This window comes from Python bivittatus, unplaced genomic scaffold, assembly GCF_059951505.1.
Source record: "Python bivittatus isolate LINGU-HERP-01145 unplaced genomic scaffold, Pbiv_v1 ctg000330_np1212, whole genome shotgun sequence".
Lineage (NCBI taxonomy): Eukaryota > Metazoa > Chordata > Lepidosauria > Squamata > Pythonidae > Python > Python bivittatus.
In genome coordinates this window covers 11,871,188-11,885,586 of record NW_028277058.1, presented here as the reverse complement: position 1 = coordinate 11,885,586, position 14,399 = coordinate 11,871,188, and positions in this window count along the sequence as shown.

The window sequence follows — 14,399 nt, the reverse complement described above, 5'->3', positions numbered from 1 at the left end:
AGAAAACTCTCTTAGCCCTCTATTGTCCTTTAAAATTGATTCAACCCATTTCCATTCATGTTCAAGCACTGAAAAAACCCTGGAATTATTTTTAACCAATGCACTATTTAGCCCATTGTTTCATTATGATGAAACATACTGAAATCAGGTGAGTCATTATGAGCTGTTCCTGTGCATTTTACTGCAATGGATCCATTCTGTAAAATCTTTTCTTAATCTTCATAATGGTGACTCAAGGACGACGTTAATAACAATTCTATAGAAAGACTCTTTACTAACTTACTCTCTTTTCCAGTCAAGGGCCAATTAATATTTTTGGCTATCCAAAGGACAACATTTCAGAAATAAAACAAATGCTAAGAAATATTTACATTAAGTGTGAGAAAAATTCCAAGGACAAGATTGTTTTATAAGGTGATGGGAAAATATCAGAAGGAGAAGAAGGATGCTTGGATGTAACATATTTGTGAATACTGGAATAAGCATGTTTTAAGCCAGTCTTCTCTTTAATTATTGTCTGAGTTTCACATAAAGTCTGCTTCATCAACTGGATAAATATTTGACTGCTGTTCAATAAATTGCATTAGTTTACTTTAACTGTATGCTCAGCCTTATTCAGGCATCCTACATTAGGCAATGTAGTGTGTAATGCATCTCCGCAGGTGACCAGAGCTATTCTCTGTATGAGGTAAATTAAAACTCATATTTTAAAAATTAAACATTCTTGCACTTCATGATTTCAATATTTAATTATAACCTGTGTCAGGGCCTAATCTCTGACTGAGTCAGGCATGAAATTAATCAAAAAAAGGCAAAAGCTTAGCAATCCTTCCACACTGTAAAAATAATGTAATTTTTGTGGCAGCTCTATAATTCTCAGAGGAAGAATTTCAGGAAGGAAGATACGAAGAGATAGTAAGTGATAGCGATTGCCATCGGCTGTGTGGACCAACAAATAAGTGACCTAATATAGTGGTTACTGTGACAAGGATGGAAGTGATATTGGAGCATCTGAAAATATGATTGGGAGGTGACAACAGTTCAGTGGCAAAGGTTCTAAGAAAAGCTTTAAAGACATTGTCAAAGGAAAAATAAATAATAAATGTATTTAGAAATCTACATTTCATTACAACTGGGATGCTTTGCTACAGTAATTTCATCAGGACTTGGAAAAAACAAATGTATTGAAATGGGAAAAAAGGGAATTGAAGGCATTTGTTTTTCCTAATTCATTACCACCAACCGCAAAATGTAATAACAACCACCACCACCACCACAGCAACAACTATTGTGCAGGCTCCATTGATGGGTTTTCTTTCCCACTGAAGGTGTAATTGCTAAGGTAAACAAAAGTCTAGTATGGAAGATTCAGATTTGGTATTATCATTTCTTGATATGATATGATATATATTTTAGTATATTCCAAAGAGTCTTACTAACAAGTATACTTGACCAAGGAAATTCTTTTACAGCATTATGGTAAGGTCAGAGAACTCACTAGAATGTCTTTGTTTTCCTGGTTATTTGCTTCTCATACAAGTCATGAATGCATTGTCTAGTATTCACATCTTGTTCTTCAAATCTTCTGAAGGGCTCTTGCAATATTTTCTCCCTAAAACAATGCCATGAATCCCAGCTATTGTGATGCCAATCTCCAAAGAATCCACGGGCTGGCATTGTCTTCTCAGTGACAGCATATCCATGGCTTTCCACATGGTAGTGCCAAAAGCCAGGGAACCCCTTAGCTATTCATCACCTGTAGTCCCTTTGGGAAGCATCATCCAATGTAGGTAGAGTGTCTAATCTTTACTATGTTACTGCAAGCAGTTGAAAAAGAAAGTTAACCCCCTAGCTCTCTTTAAAGTTGTCTCAGTCCAAATTCAAGCTGCTGTTACTAGAGCGCGCATGTGTTGAGACAGAGATGGCACATTTCAAACATTGCATTTAACTGTTTGACCCTGAGATACTGCCTATTTTAGAACTGATTTAGTGATTAAAACTGTGGATTTTGGTGAGGACAGGAGTGGGGGAGATAGTTCTGTTTTTTACTCTTTGTTGATACCATTTGTAGTAATGAGAGGACAAATGTCCTAATCTACACAGTTCTTGGTTGTTTATAAATAATTTACTTCTTCATAAATAACTTGATGAATTTGCAGTCTAAAATCAACTTTGCCCTTGTAATGTGCTTTAAAATCTTGCATGAACTTGAAAACATCAGTTCAGAAAACAATAATTCTTAAGGTTTGCCTCACAATGCTTCCTAAAGCTATATTCAGTGACAGAGTGATTTTACACGTGTGTGAGGTCAGATAGTGAGGTGTTCTGGCTGAAAGCTATTCAGAACGGAAAGCCATTAAAACTAAAGTGTACAAGTAGTCCTTGGTTAACAACGTTAACTGGGACCAGAATTTCCATTGTTAAGCAAGGCAGTCGTAAGGCACATCATGTGACCACATTGCTTAGTGACACCAATCTCTGCCATCCCTATTGCTGTCGTTAACAATTAAAGTCAGTGGGGAAGCCTGTAGGTAGTTGCAAGTCCCAGGCAGCTCACAAGCAGGCCAGCAAGGAGGTAAGTGGCTATTGCCGGATGGGGAAAGGTGTGTGGGTGGCTGTCAAGGTGTGGCGGGGCTGGCTTGCAAGCAGCCCCAGAGCCACTGTGTGGCAAGAAGTCCTAGAGCCACGGTGTAGCAAAAAAACCCATTGCTGCAGCATGCCAGCAAGCCCCACTGCATGGCCAGGAGGGTGAGCCCAGCAGAGGGGAGGCAGGCCGAGATGACAAAGTTCAGCTGGGGGTCAGCGGAGTCAGCAGGGAGGCAGTCGCAAATGCAGACTGGCTCAAATTTTTATCATATGACCACGGAGATGCTGCGATGGTTGTAAGTTCAAGGACTGGTTGCAAGTCCATTTTTTCAGTGCCATTGTAACTTTGAACAGTCACTGAATGAATGGACAGTAAGTGAGGACTACCTGTACTTCAAATCCAGTTTGACTCCTGGTGATTTCATGGACACATCCATATAGTTTTTGGGTAGTAACATTTGAAAAAATTCCCATTGTCTTCTTCCAGGATTTTTTAAACACTTCCTTCAGCCTGGTATTCTCTGGAGGTCTCCCTTCAAAATAGTAATCAGGCCCTGTGCCCAAAGTTAGCTAGGTGCTGCCACCAGCTGAGATGGAAGTGCTTAGCTGCACCTTTCCTTTCCTTTCCTTTCCTTTCCTTTCCTTTCCTTTCCTTTCCTTTCCTTTCCTTTCCTTTCCTTTCCTTTCCTTTCCTTTCCTTTCCTTTCCTCAAATAACTTTCCCCTTTTGACTAGATCAAAGAGTTTGGAAAGGATCCTATCCATTGGATCTAAGCTGAAGATAGAACTGTGATTTTAGAATAATTTTAAATTTAATTTTAATCTTTACTCCTAATGTAATGACATTAGCATATTGTTTCATATAAAGAATAAGGCACTCATATAGAAATGTTTCATTATTAGATGTTAATTTTAAAGTTATCACCTTGCAGTCTTCCAATTACCTAATTCACTCTTGATTCCACCAACTCTGTTCTTTCCACTGCTGCTCATTTTGTTTAACAATGTAAGCAAACACTTTTTTGTTTACCACAAGAGAGGATGTTTGGGGATAATTGTCCACCTTCAGATAAAGGGTATTTTAGGACATTGGCAATGCAGATCTGCAAAAAGCTTTTTAACTGAAACAAATGAAGCCAAGGGCGTATATATGAAATATATTTTGTCACACTAAGGCAATTCAGATTTTTCCATCCTAATTAGACAAGCATAGTTTCAAGTATCCTGTAAACTTCTTTGCTCAGTAGTTTGCTAAATATTTTCTTTCTGTGATGGAAAATGTCCTTCTGCTCTGAATTCTGTATTAATCTGATCATGAGATGAGCCTTAGAAAAGTGTTGGTTTCTGCTTTTATTATCCTATTTATGAAGCTATTTTTAAACTAAACATTATCCTGTAATCTCATGAATAAAACATGGAATTACTCATTGTAGTTAGAAATTAGGTGATGGGGGGCTTGGGGGTTAATATTTGATCTCCTTTTGTTGTCTGAAAATGTATAATTAATGAATGGCTAAGCAAATAATGTAATCATCAGACCAACTTGGCAGACCTACACATTCAAATAGTCTATGTTTTCTTAGGAACATAAGAATCTGTCTTACATCAAGCAGATTTGTTTTTATTTATCATGATTGTTTATTGTCCAAAGTCAAAGGACGCATCATATAAGCTCTTTTTCAAAAATCTGAAAACTGCAGCTGACAATGTAGGACTTTGTACAAGCAAAGCATGTTTCCTATGATTTGGCTGCAGTCCATAAGGATTACTTTCTCAAACCTTCAACTGTCCATTATTCAGAGATTTTTCAAAATACTATGCTTAAATACATAGGGCACTATAATGCATGAAGGAAATTTACCAATATTCTGGATAAGATCAAACTACTTTCCTCCTTCAGAGAACATAGGTAAATAGAATACATCAAGAACAACTCAGAATTTTTAAAAATTGGAATGGATAGGATGCAAAAATCACCCAGAGAGTTCCTCAGACCTTATTTTCTTCCATCTTTGATACTCTTAACCCAAACTGTGTGACTTTTTTTCAGCCTGATTCTCAATTATTGTGGTATGCAAAGCAGCCAAGACCAATTCAAATTTGAGATTCAACAGTAGGAAGTTTGATTTAAGTTTGAGGTTTCAGATTAAAAGACAACAACATTTGATTCAAAGTGATTCAAGATTCCACTCAATAAAAGACTTCACCACAGGCTGGAATGGGCAGCACCAAAATGCCCATTATTTTGGCAGAATAGGATGAAAATAGAAGGACTAGTAGATTGAACAACACAAATCCTGCTGGATAACGTCAAAGCATTCCATCCATATTCCTTCCTGCATCTTTTCTAAGGCAGGAAAAGCAAGGATGAGGAAAGGTCAGCAGAGCCGCCTCTAAACTGCCCATCAAAAAGCTAAAAGAGTAGTTGTGCAAAACCAGTGCAGAAAGTGCCCTAATTCAATTTAAAAACAGAAACTTCCCAAAAAGGTTTGAACGGTTTCTTCTTAAAAAAGATCAGAGCAGTGACAGTTGATGCCAGTGGGTCTGTGAGGAAGAGGATGCTGAGAAATTATAGGTGGACCCATGAGAGGGTAGGTAGTTATTGTTTCACTACCATGCCCAGTGTTGTATTCCCAGCAACTTCCATTTCCTTCTACTCCATTCCCTTTTGTCCTTGTGCCCTGTTCATGTGCTTAATGAGTTCTGTCTCTGTGACCCATTCATTTCCCTTTTGTGAGCCACAAGAAAAGTCTACCCCTCTCCTTTGCAGCCACCGAGCAAAGAAAAAAACTTTCTGACTTGTTCCCAGACCCTGCCAGTAGACAGCAACTGCCCTCTTGTATTTCTTTTATTTCTAATATACATAGTATACATAGATTGTAATGTATGGTAAAATGACTTTCCCTATCTCCTACAATGTTTAGTGTGAGAGCCACTAGGTCCAAACGTTTTCAGTGGGTTTGCCTATAATTTCTTCCAGCAATCCCCATCTCCAGTATGGAGCTTTTTCTTGTTCAGAGTTGACTGGGTTGCAACAAAGAGCATAAACATAGGAGGTAATAGGATCAGAGCAAAGAATATCTAATAAACTATCTTTTCAGCTACTTGAGTCTATGCCTACTCCTCACTTCAGCAACCATTAAGCAAACAAAGAATGTTCTGGACTCAGGTGGCAACAGCAGTTGCTCCACATGTATTTTCTTTAATTGATTAGATATGGGCAGAGGATGGTTCTGGTCTTTAACCTGCTATTTTTGGGGACGGGGGAAAGCTCTGTGTTTTCTGTTCTTCCAGTGGAGCAAACTGAAGCACTTCCCTTCCTTGCTTACAACAGTCACAAAAGACTAGAAATGGGGAAGGAGGAGCTAAGATTTGGCCTAAGGAAGGCCCAGTCAAAGAAAGACAAAAGGTAGCAAAAAAAAAGAGAGCAATGATCCCCCCCCCCCCCACCAAAATGAAAACAAGCAGTACTAGATACTCTCCAAGGGATGGAAGTAAAGTGGAACACTTCTGTATCAAATAGTCAATTACCCTTCAGTTGATTGCTGATCTGGACTAGCAGGCTTATTTACACTGCTCACTGGCAAAGTTTGTTCTTTATGAGTTTATGTGTTATGTGATGCTTGTACAATAATTTCTTTTTAGAAAATCAGAGCAGTGTGTGCCTTATACCACTGCAAATATAATATGATATAAAGAAATAGGCTACTATAATAGTCAACATAGCAGGTTAGACCCATTCACACAATGAAATCTCACTCAGTGTAAAACAAAACAGGCATACATGAATAACAAAAAGGAACAGGATTTTCCCCCAAAAACAACTTTTTTGTGGAGTGAGGAAAAGGAAAGTGAGAGTTGGAAGCTGAAAATTGCAGATATGCTAGACACAGAGACTAACAGAAATTGTAAATAGCTGAGTTACCCACTGAGCTTCCAAGGCTGATCATATACATGAACCTGGATCTCCCTGGTCCTTGTCCAATATCTTAACCAACCATTTTTTCCAGTTTTTTTGGAGCATGAAGATGTTAACGGAAAAATAGGTGTATACTGGATCTAATGGAACATACCTATTTTAGCTTTTATTTTGTTAAAAAAAACCCCACCAACCATTATACAGGTAGTCCTCGACTTATGACCATTCATTTAGTGACCATTCAAAGTTATGGCAGCACTGAAAAAAGTGATTTATGATGGTCCTCATGTGACTGTCACAGTGTCCCCACAGTCACCTGATCAAAGTTTGGGTGCTTGACAACCAGCATGTATTTACAACAGTTGCAGCATCCCGGAATCATGTGTTCGCCATTTGCGACCTTCCCAGTCAGCTTCTGACTAGCAAAATCAGTGGGGAACTGCGTAATTCACTTAACAACCACAGTAATTCACTTAATGACTGTTGCAAAAAATGTCGTAAAATCGGGTGTGGTCATGTGATGCCTCACTTAATAACCACACCACTTAATAATGAATTTTCCAGCCCCTATTGTGGTTGTAAGTTGAGGACTACTTGTAATGCCCAAAATAGCCATTTTGCTGCTAAATTTCAAAGGGCAACCTTGGGAAAATCAACATGGGTTGTCATATGGAGCCTATGGCTTGTTTGTGCTCCTCTAGCAGATATATATTACCTGAGTTCTCACCAAATTGAAAAAGTTAAAAAGCTTTTGAAAAACTTTGAGAGTTAAAATTTTGCTTGGTATCAAAATGGTGGCTATGTAAGGTAAATGAAATCTTCATGGCCAGGAAGAACCAGTGGTTGGCAGAAAAGGAAAAGAGCTGAGCATAATTGAACAACATCCCATAATACACTTTCTTTTCATGTTATGGAGCAAAGGAGCAGAGAAATGTTAATACATTGCAGTATCAAACATAACTGTAATCATAAACTTTGGGCCTTCCTAAGTCAAATGCGCTAAGGTTCAAACTTTTCACTTTTTATAGTATATAGTATTATGTTATGCCAAGCTATGAAGAGCCACACACAGAAATGATACACTGGAAAAAACTGGTATGTGTTCTAAAGGGAGCAGTGCATCAGCTGGAATAAAAGTGAATTTGGCAGATATTCATTGAAAGATATGTAAACATCTTCCTGCAGACTACCTCATTTTGGAAATTTGCTGAAATGGAAGAAGAGAGGGCGTATTCAATCTAAAGAACTGTGTTGCTATGCTTTGATAACATGTACCTGCTCCTCAGAGAGAGAACTCTGTCCATGTCTCCCTTTCAAAGTGGAATTCCCTGTCTAATCCAACCACTTCCAGCACTATTTCTTATCAAATTGCATCCTATTTTTGGAGAATTTTATATCTTGTAACATGCTTCGGATGGGCACTGTTAATCTGCACTTTAGATCTGCAACATATGTGACAGATGCCCTTGCTCCCAATTCTTGGAGTCTTTCAGACCAAAGGAATGTATACAAATGCTTTAAACAAAGAAACGTATCTAAACTGTGGTAGAATATTAGTCTTCTTGGCAAAAACGTTGAAAGGGTTTGCCATTGCCGTCTTTTGTTCCCAGCCTACCCTATAAACCTGGATTTCTTTGCAGTGTCCCAATCAAATAACAACCAGGTCCAATCCTGCTTAACTTCTGAATTCAGCCAAATGTGGTGAAATGCAATCCTTTTTCCATTATGTTTTATATGACGTGTAAGAATTCAGTGCAATCACATGGGCTGCGATGTTTCGAAAGAACAAAGAAAAATCTTTATTCTATGTAAGCCATGATGTCAAGCCAATGTTCTGCCCGATGCTTCTGAATAGGCATCCCAGCTGATGGGAATGGCTGTATGTTGTGTGCTTATAGATGTCAGACCTCAAAACACAGTGCTGTTCTATATGAATTCTTCAAGGCATTTTTATTCTCACATACTCATCTGCTGCCACAAGATCCTTCCTACGCTTGTCTGCAGTATGAATCTTCACTTTGGGTCACTTCCAGGGTTATGTCCTTGCTCACCCTTTGAAATTTTTCTGACTGTGTAACCAATCATTGTCCCAACCCAATTCATGCCTAACAGGAAGCTGTGTTGCCACTGTAAGAGAGGCAAATGAAACATTTCATGTGTAATTCATATTATATATGCTGACTTGTCACACCTCAATCGCTAAGCACAAGGTTTTTCCTGAAGACTATGACACCTCAGGAATATTCTTACATTAAAACAGAAAGATTCACAGCAGTCAAGAAGACTGCCCAGAAGAGTTCATGGTCAGTTATTGTTGCAAGGACAATATATTCTGGGGGAGTTAAATCAGGCTGATGACTTTTAACAGGTCAAACAACTGATTGCATTTTGCAGCCCAGTTTTTCCTTGTCATTAGTTACAAGACTGTGTAGTTTAAAAGTCAGTTAGTTATCTATGAATGAAGATAACCTTGCATTAATCATAATGCGAAGCTGAGTGCTATCTCAGTTTGACTTATCGTCACGTTCTGTGGTTTAAAAAAAAGAGTCAGAAATACCTCTTTAACCTTTGTTACTCTCTACCTTTTCTCAAGACTTAAATGCACCATCATTTTAGATAATAGGTATTAAAGAATATGAATAGTTGCAAAAGAAAAGAAATGTTATGAGCTATGCCAGTCTCTGTGTCACCCTTTCCCAACTGAGCACAACTGGACTTAAAACACGTATACCTGCATGCAAGAGCACTGTGAGGGTGGCTTTCTTTCTCTTTGCCTCTCCTTCCAGATACTAGAAGCAAGAAATTGTGACGAAAAATAGACAACTTAAGCAAATCGCAGAGCTTTTACTACTCAAGACAGTTCAACACGAGCATTTTACACCATTCTAGGATCAGCTCTTACCCTGATTAAACTCATATCGGCTGTTTAGAAGAGCTGACTCAGTTTACTGCTGGCTCTGCTCCTGCATATTTGAACTGCAGCAGAATTGGCCTTTTTGCTTGGCTCCAGAGACTTTGAAGTAGTACATGTTCCTATTTGTTGGAATTTTTTGATACACCCAGTTCCTAGCCCTTGAACAAAAGGCAAAGGAGCTATTACTTACTTTCTTCCCTTCTGTTCCAGAGAATCATGGAACCTGTCTGTCTGTATTGCAATGTTTATAACTTATGGCCTCCCTTTCCCAATTCAGATCATTTGCAACATGCAACCATGGTTACTGTGAATAGAAGTGTCTGGTCGCAAAACTGCCACCATCCTATCATTTCACCTTCACAACTCACAGGGGCTTTTAAATGCCACTGAGAACTGCTGACTTGGCAACTTAAAAATTTTCTCTCACAGCAGTTGCTCAGATTGTGTTGCAAACCACTAGATGTACTGTATGCATACAGCATGAACTGATAATAGCAAAGCACTAGTATTCAATTTCCTTATGTGTAGAATGGGTCTGAAGGGGTTTTTGGGCCTACAAGAGCAATGGTGATTCAAAGGATGGGGCACTGATTGGATGACAATTTTAGCATTCTTGTATTGGTTACCAGAAATGGAGGTCTGATTGACTGATGGTGTTCCTTATCCAGCACAGTGGGTGTACTCCAGGTCCCTTCTATTAAATCAGTGTTGTCCAAACTTGGCCACTTTAAGATGAGTGGACTTCAACTCCCAGAATTCCCCAGTCCACTCATCTTAAAGTGGCCAAGTTTGGACAATACTGTATTAAATGTTGTCATCTTTCAGGACCGAGAAAGCGTCACTTTTCTGTCACAGTCCCCACCCTCTGGAACAACATCCCTCCAGAGATATGGACAGCGTCCTCTCTCCTGGGGTTCCAGAAAGCTCTTAAAATTTGGTCTTGATTCCAGGCCTGGGTTAAAGTATTTTTGGAGCATATGTTGTGGTTTCTTCTTGTTGCTATGATCAGGCTGCCTGTATTGTTTTATGTTTTTAATTTTTTTAATTGTTTTTTGATACTCTATGCCATCCCTAATCCATTGGAGGGGGTGGCCATAATACATTTAAATAGATAAATAATTTAAGGTTGACAGAAATAATATATTTACAAGGCAATTTCACATTGCTTTGTGAGCCACTGGAAACAGAAACAATGGAATATACACATACCTGTGATGGAATGGAATTATGAAGGCCAGGCTCAGGGAGAAAAACATTTTCTTTCATCCCCTGAGGAGAATGGGAAATATAAGAGGATGAGACTGGCATCTCCCTGAGGAATTCACAATGTTGTGGCTGGCATTACTTGGGAGCTGGGGTTTCAGTCTGGGAAGATTCTTGCTAGAGGTTGTAGCTAATAAACATTGCTGGACTGAATTTACATGGTCTCTTGGAGTTCCTTGGGCTAGGCCTGACATCAATCTTCCCAGACTCAAACCCCAGCTCCCAAGTAATGCCAGCCACAACATTGTGAATTCCTCAGGGAGGTGCCAGTCTCATCCTCTTATATTTCCCACGCTCCTCAGGAGATGAAAGAAAATGTTTTTCTCCCCGAGCCTGGCCTTCATAATTCCATTCCATCACAGTACCTTCAGTATACATTTCCACCGAAAAATCCTATTCCAAGGATGGGCAAACTATGGCCTCCCTGATATTGTTGAACTACAACTCCCACTTTGTGGACTTTTTCCTGAAAACGGGAAAAAATGGACTTGTGATTTATGGACTTGATTAGAAAGGGTAGTTGTGGAAAGAAGGTAGTTAAGTTATGTAAAGTTAGGATAAAATTCAAATGCATTTATAACTGCTATAAAGAAGATCAGAAGTCATTTCTTCATGTTCTTTCTTTTCCTTTTCTCTTGTTTTCTATTTCTCTCCTTTCTTTTTCATTTCATTCTTTTCTCACCACTTTTCTTTTCTTTTCTTTTCTTTTCTTTTCTTTTCTTTTCTTTTCTTTTCTTTTCTTTTCTTTTCTTTTTTCTTTTCTTTTCTTTTCCTTTCCTTTCTTTTTTCTTTAAATGTTTTTATTCTGTAAAAAATATTTAATAAAAATTAATAATAATTAAAAAAAAAAGAACTACAACTTCCAACATTCTTCCTATTAGCCACACTGGCAGGATAGCTGGAAATTGTAGTTGAGGACTTTCTGGATAGCAACAGATTCCCTCTCCTGCCTTATCCATACAATACCATCTGGCCCTGACCTGATCTCTCTCTGTTCAGCAAATGCCTGTAGTTAACTCATGGACATCATAACTTGATGACTATGGTTTGTTACCAGCCAGATATATGTGCAAAGGAGTTACACCTGTACCCAATATGGAGATCCATTTGGAGAATTCACATTATTTTCATTTATCTTAAATGGGAGGGGTTGTATAAAATGTTGAAGCCATTTAAATATCTTAAAATATATTTTAAGGCAAATATCTCCCTCTCCCAGTCTCAGATAAATGGAAAGAGGTAAAGAGCTATATGTAAATCATCTATTTCTCTCTGTAGGGGCTACAGCCCTGTTAGACAGACTTGAACCTCACTTAGGAAGTAAGGATACATGAAATTTAGCATCTTGGAAGAACCAAAAGTTATTTAACCAATCATTAATCATTAACTTTTAACCAAAAATTAATGATGATCATGGCTGCTTTGGCACATCTTTTCTTTTAGAACTGAAGAAACTGAATTGTGTAATGTATAAAAGCTTCAGTGGACTGCAGGCTGCTAGGAAGTAGAGAGGAAACTACAAGAAAAATGATAAGCACAATGAAAAAGAAGGTTCATTTGATTTCAGAGGTAAATTGGTAGTAAAAACATAAGCAGGTTAATCATGATACAACCTCTTCATCTCTAAGAAAAGTTGCTTATGTGATCAGATTTGTAAACAAGCAGTATTTTAATGTATTGAAAAGAGAATAAATTACATTATGGGTCTTTTAATAGATAATAAAATAGATGCAAGTTGTTTAAAGTTTCCATTGTATTCTGATTCACTTTATCTAAATGTCATAAAACTCAATACACTCAAAAAGGTGGTCTTGTATTATCCTTTTATATAGGCTACAAAAACCTAGTAAATCCATAGATGTTCATGAACACTCATGCAGAAATGAAATATTTAACTACAAGGATATTTTATATTCAGGAAGTTATTTGCTGACATTTAATTCTGTGATCCTTTCAGTCCATACAGAATAATTTATACATAGAAATTATAAGTAAATGTTTTACAAATTGACTTTTTGAATATTCCGTGACCATCAGCCATAGATTTTATCAAAAGTGTTCTTGCAGTGTTGTTGCTGTGATTTGGTTTATTTTTGCTTTTGTTTTTTTACCCAGTAAAAGCAGATTGTGAACACTAACCCTCTTACAGAGCCCTTAGTTTGCCTCAGTAAAAACAATAAGATGATATAGTTGTACATTTCTAGGTTGTGTATACCAAAGTTTGTGTGTATTAATTATAGCTATTAATTTAAGTTTGGGAAGAGTATTAATTATATGCTAGTTATTATGGAGCCACACTTCATAATGATGTGTCCAAAATTCCTTTTTCACTGAAAGGATAAAACTGGTACATATTTCATTGGTTAAAAGACATTCTCATATCATTCTAAATCACATTAAGAATCAGTTGAAGTTAAGGAGTGGGCGTTGAACTGTCAGGTTTTGGAAGAGTAGAAAAACTGAAAACAAGGTTTTGGAGCTTACAAATTCAGATGGAAAGATTTAATCAGCCCCTTTCCATGTGCTTCACTGAGTATGTGAAGTTCTGTCTATCATATACTGATAGAGAGGTGAAAGTCTGATATATTTTTCTCAGTTTCATCTAATTGGATCACTCCAGTACTAACATCAGAAGAGGCAAGTAGTAAACTGGACAATAATTCAGATTTGGATCCCTTTCTTCAATCAGGATATTAGGTCATTATGCCATGTCAGTTATGTATAAGACAGTTTCATTGGCATCTATTATTTCACAACCATTCTCCAATGTCATTTGCTGCCTTTTATATTATTTTTCATTGTACATTTATTTATTTATGGGATTTATACCCTCTAAATCAATATATATGCACTCCAGTCAGCTTTCAAGGAAGTTTAAAAACTAATAAAATAAAAAATTAACTGGTAAAAGCTTGGTGAAAGAGATGTGGTATTGCCACTTTTTTAAAGACTGGGGGCAGGGGGCACAAGAGCAATTTCTTAGGGAGAACATTCCATAACCTGGAAATCTCACAGGAGAAGACCTCTGTCACCTACCAGCTACATGAGCCTCTGGTGGGGCAGGGAGGGGTATATTTAAAAGGGCCTCTACAGCTGATCTAAGTAACTGGGCAGATATATAGTGGTCCCTCCAATTGTCAGTCCCTAAGCCATTTAAGGCTTAAAGGTCAGCACCATCATCATATATACAGTTATATATGTATACTAGTATACAGTTGTCAGTCAGCAAAGTTTTCAATATATGTATTACATTATCTCAGTTTGTTATACTGTTTAATAGACTAGTTGATGCATTTCGTACCAGCTGCAATTTCAATTCAACTTCAGCTTGTTCTCTGTCAACCAACCTATTACCAAAATTAGGCAATATTCAAGAGTACTGATTGCTTCCTTGAAGTTAGACAGCGATGAGCAGTGACACCAGGTATCATCAGCACACTGATAGCACCCCCCCCCCCCAAGCTCTGAAAGACTTTTCATGGCAGTTTAATGTAGAAATTAAACAGCATAAACAATGAGAGAATCCTATGGGAAACCATAGAACAATGCCCTAGATGTCAAATAGTCCAAGAACCACATTACAGACATGCCCTAACAGGAAGGACCAGAAACACCACAAATTAGGATCTCCAAGGCAAACTTTGTTACAGGGTCCAAAGGATACCATGGTCAATGCTATTTAAAGCCACCACGATATCCAGAAAAACTGACAAGAACA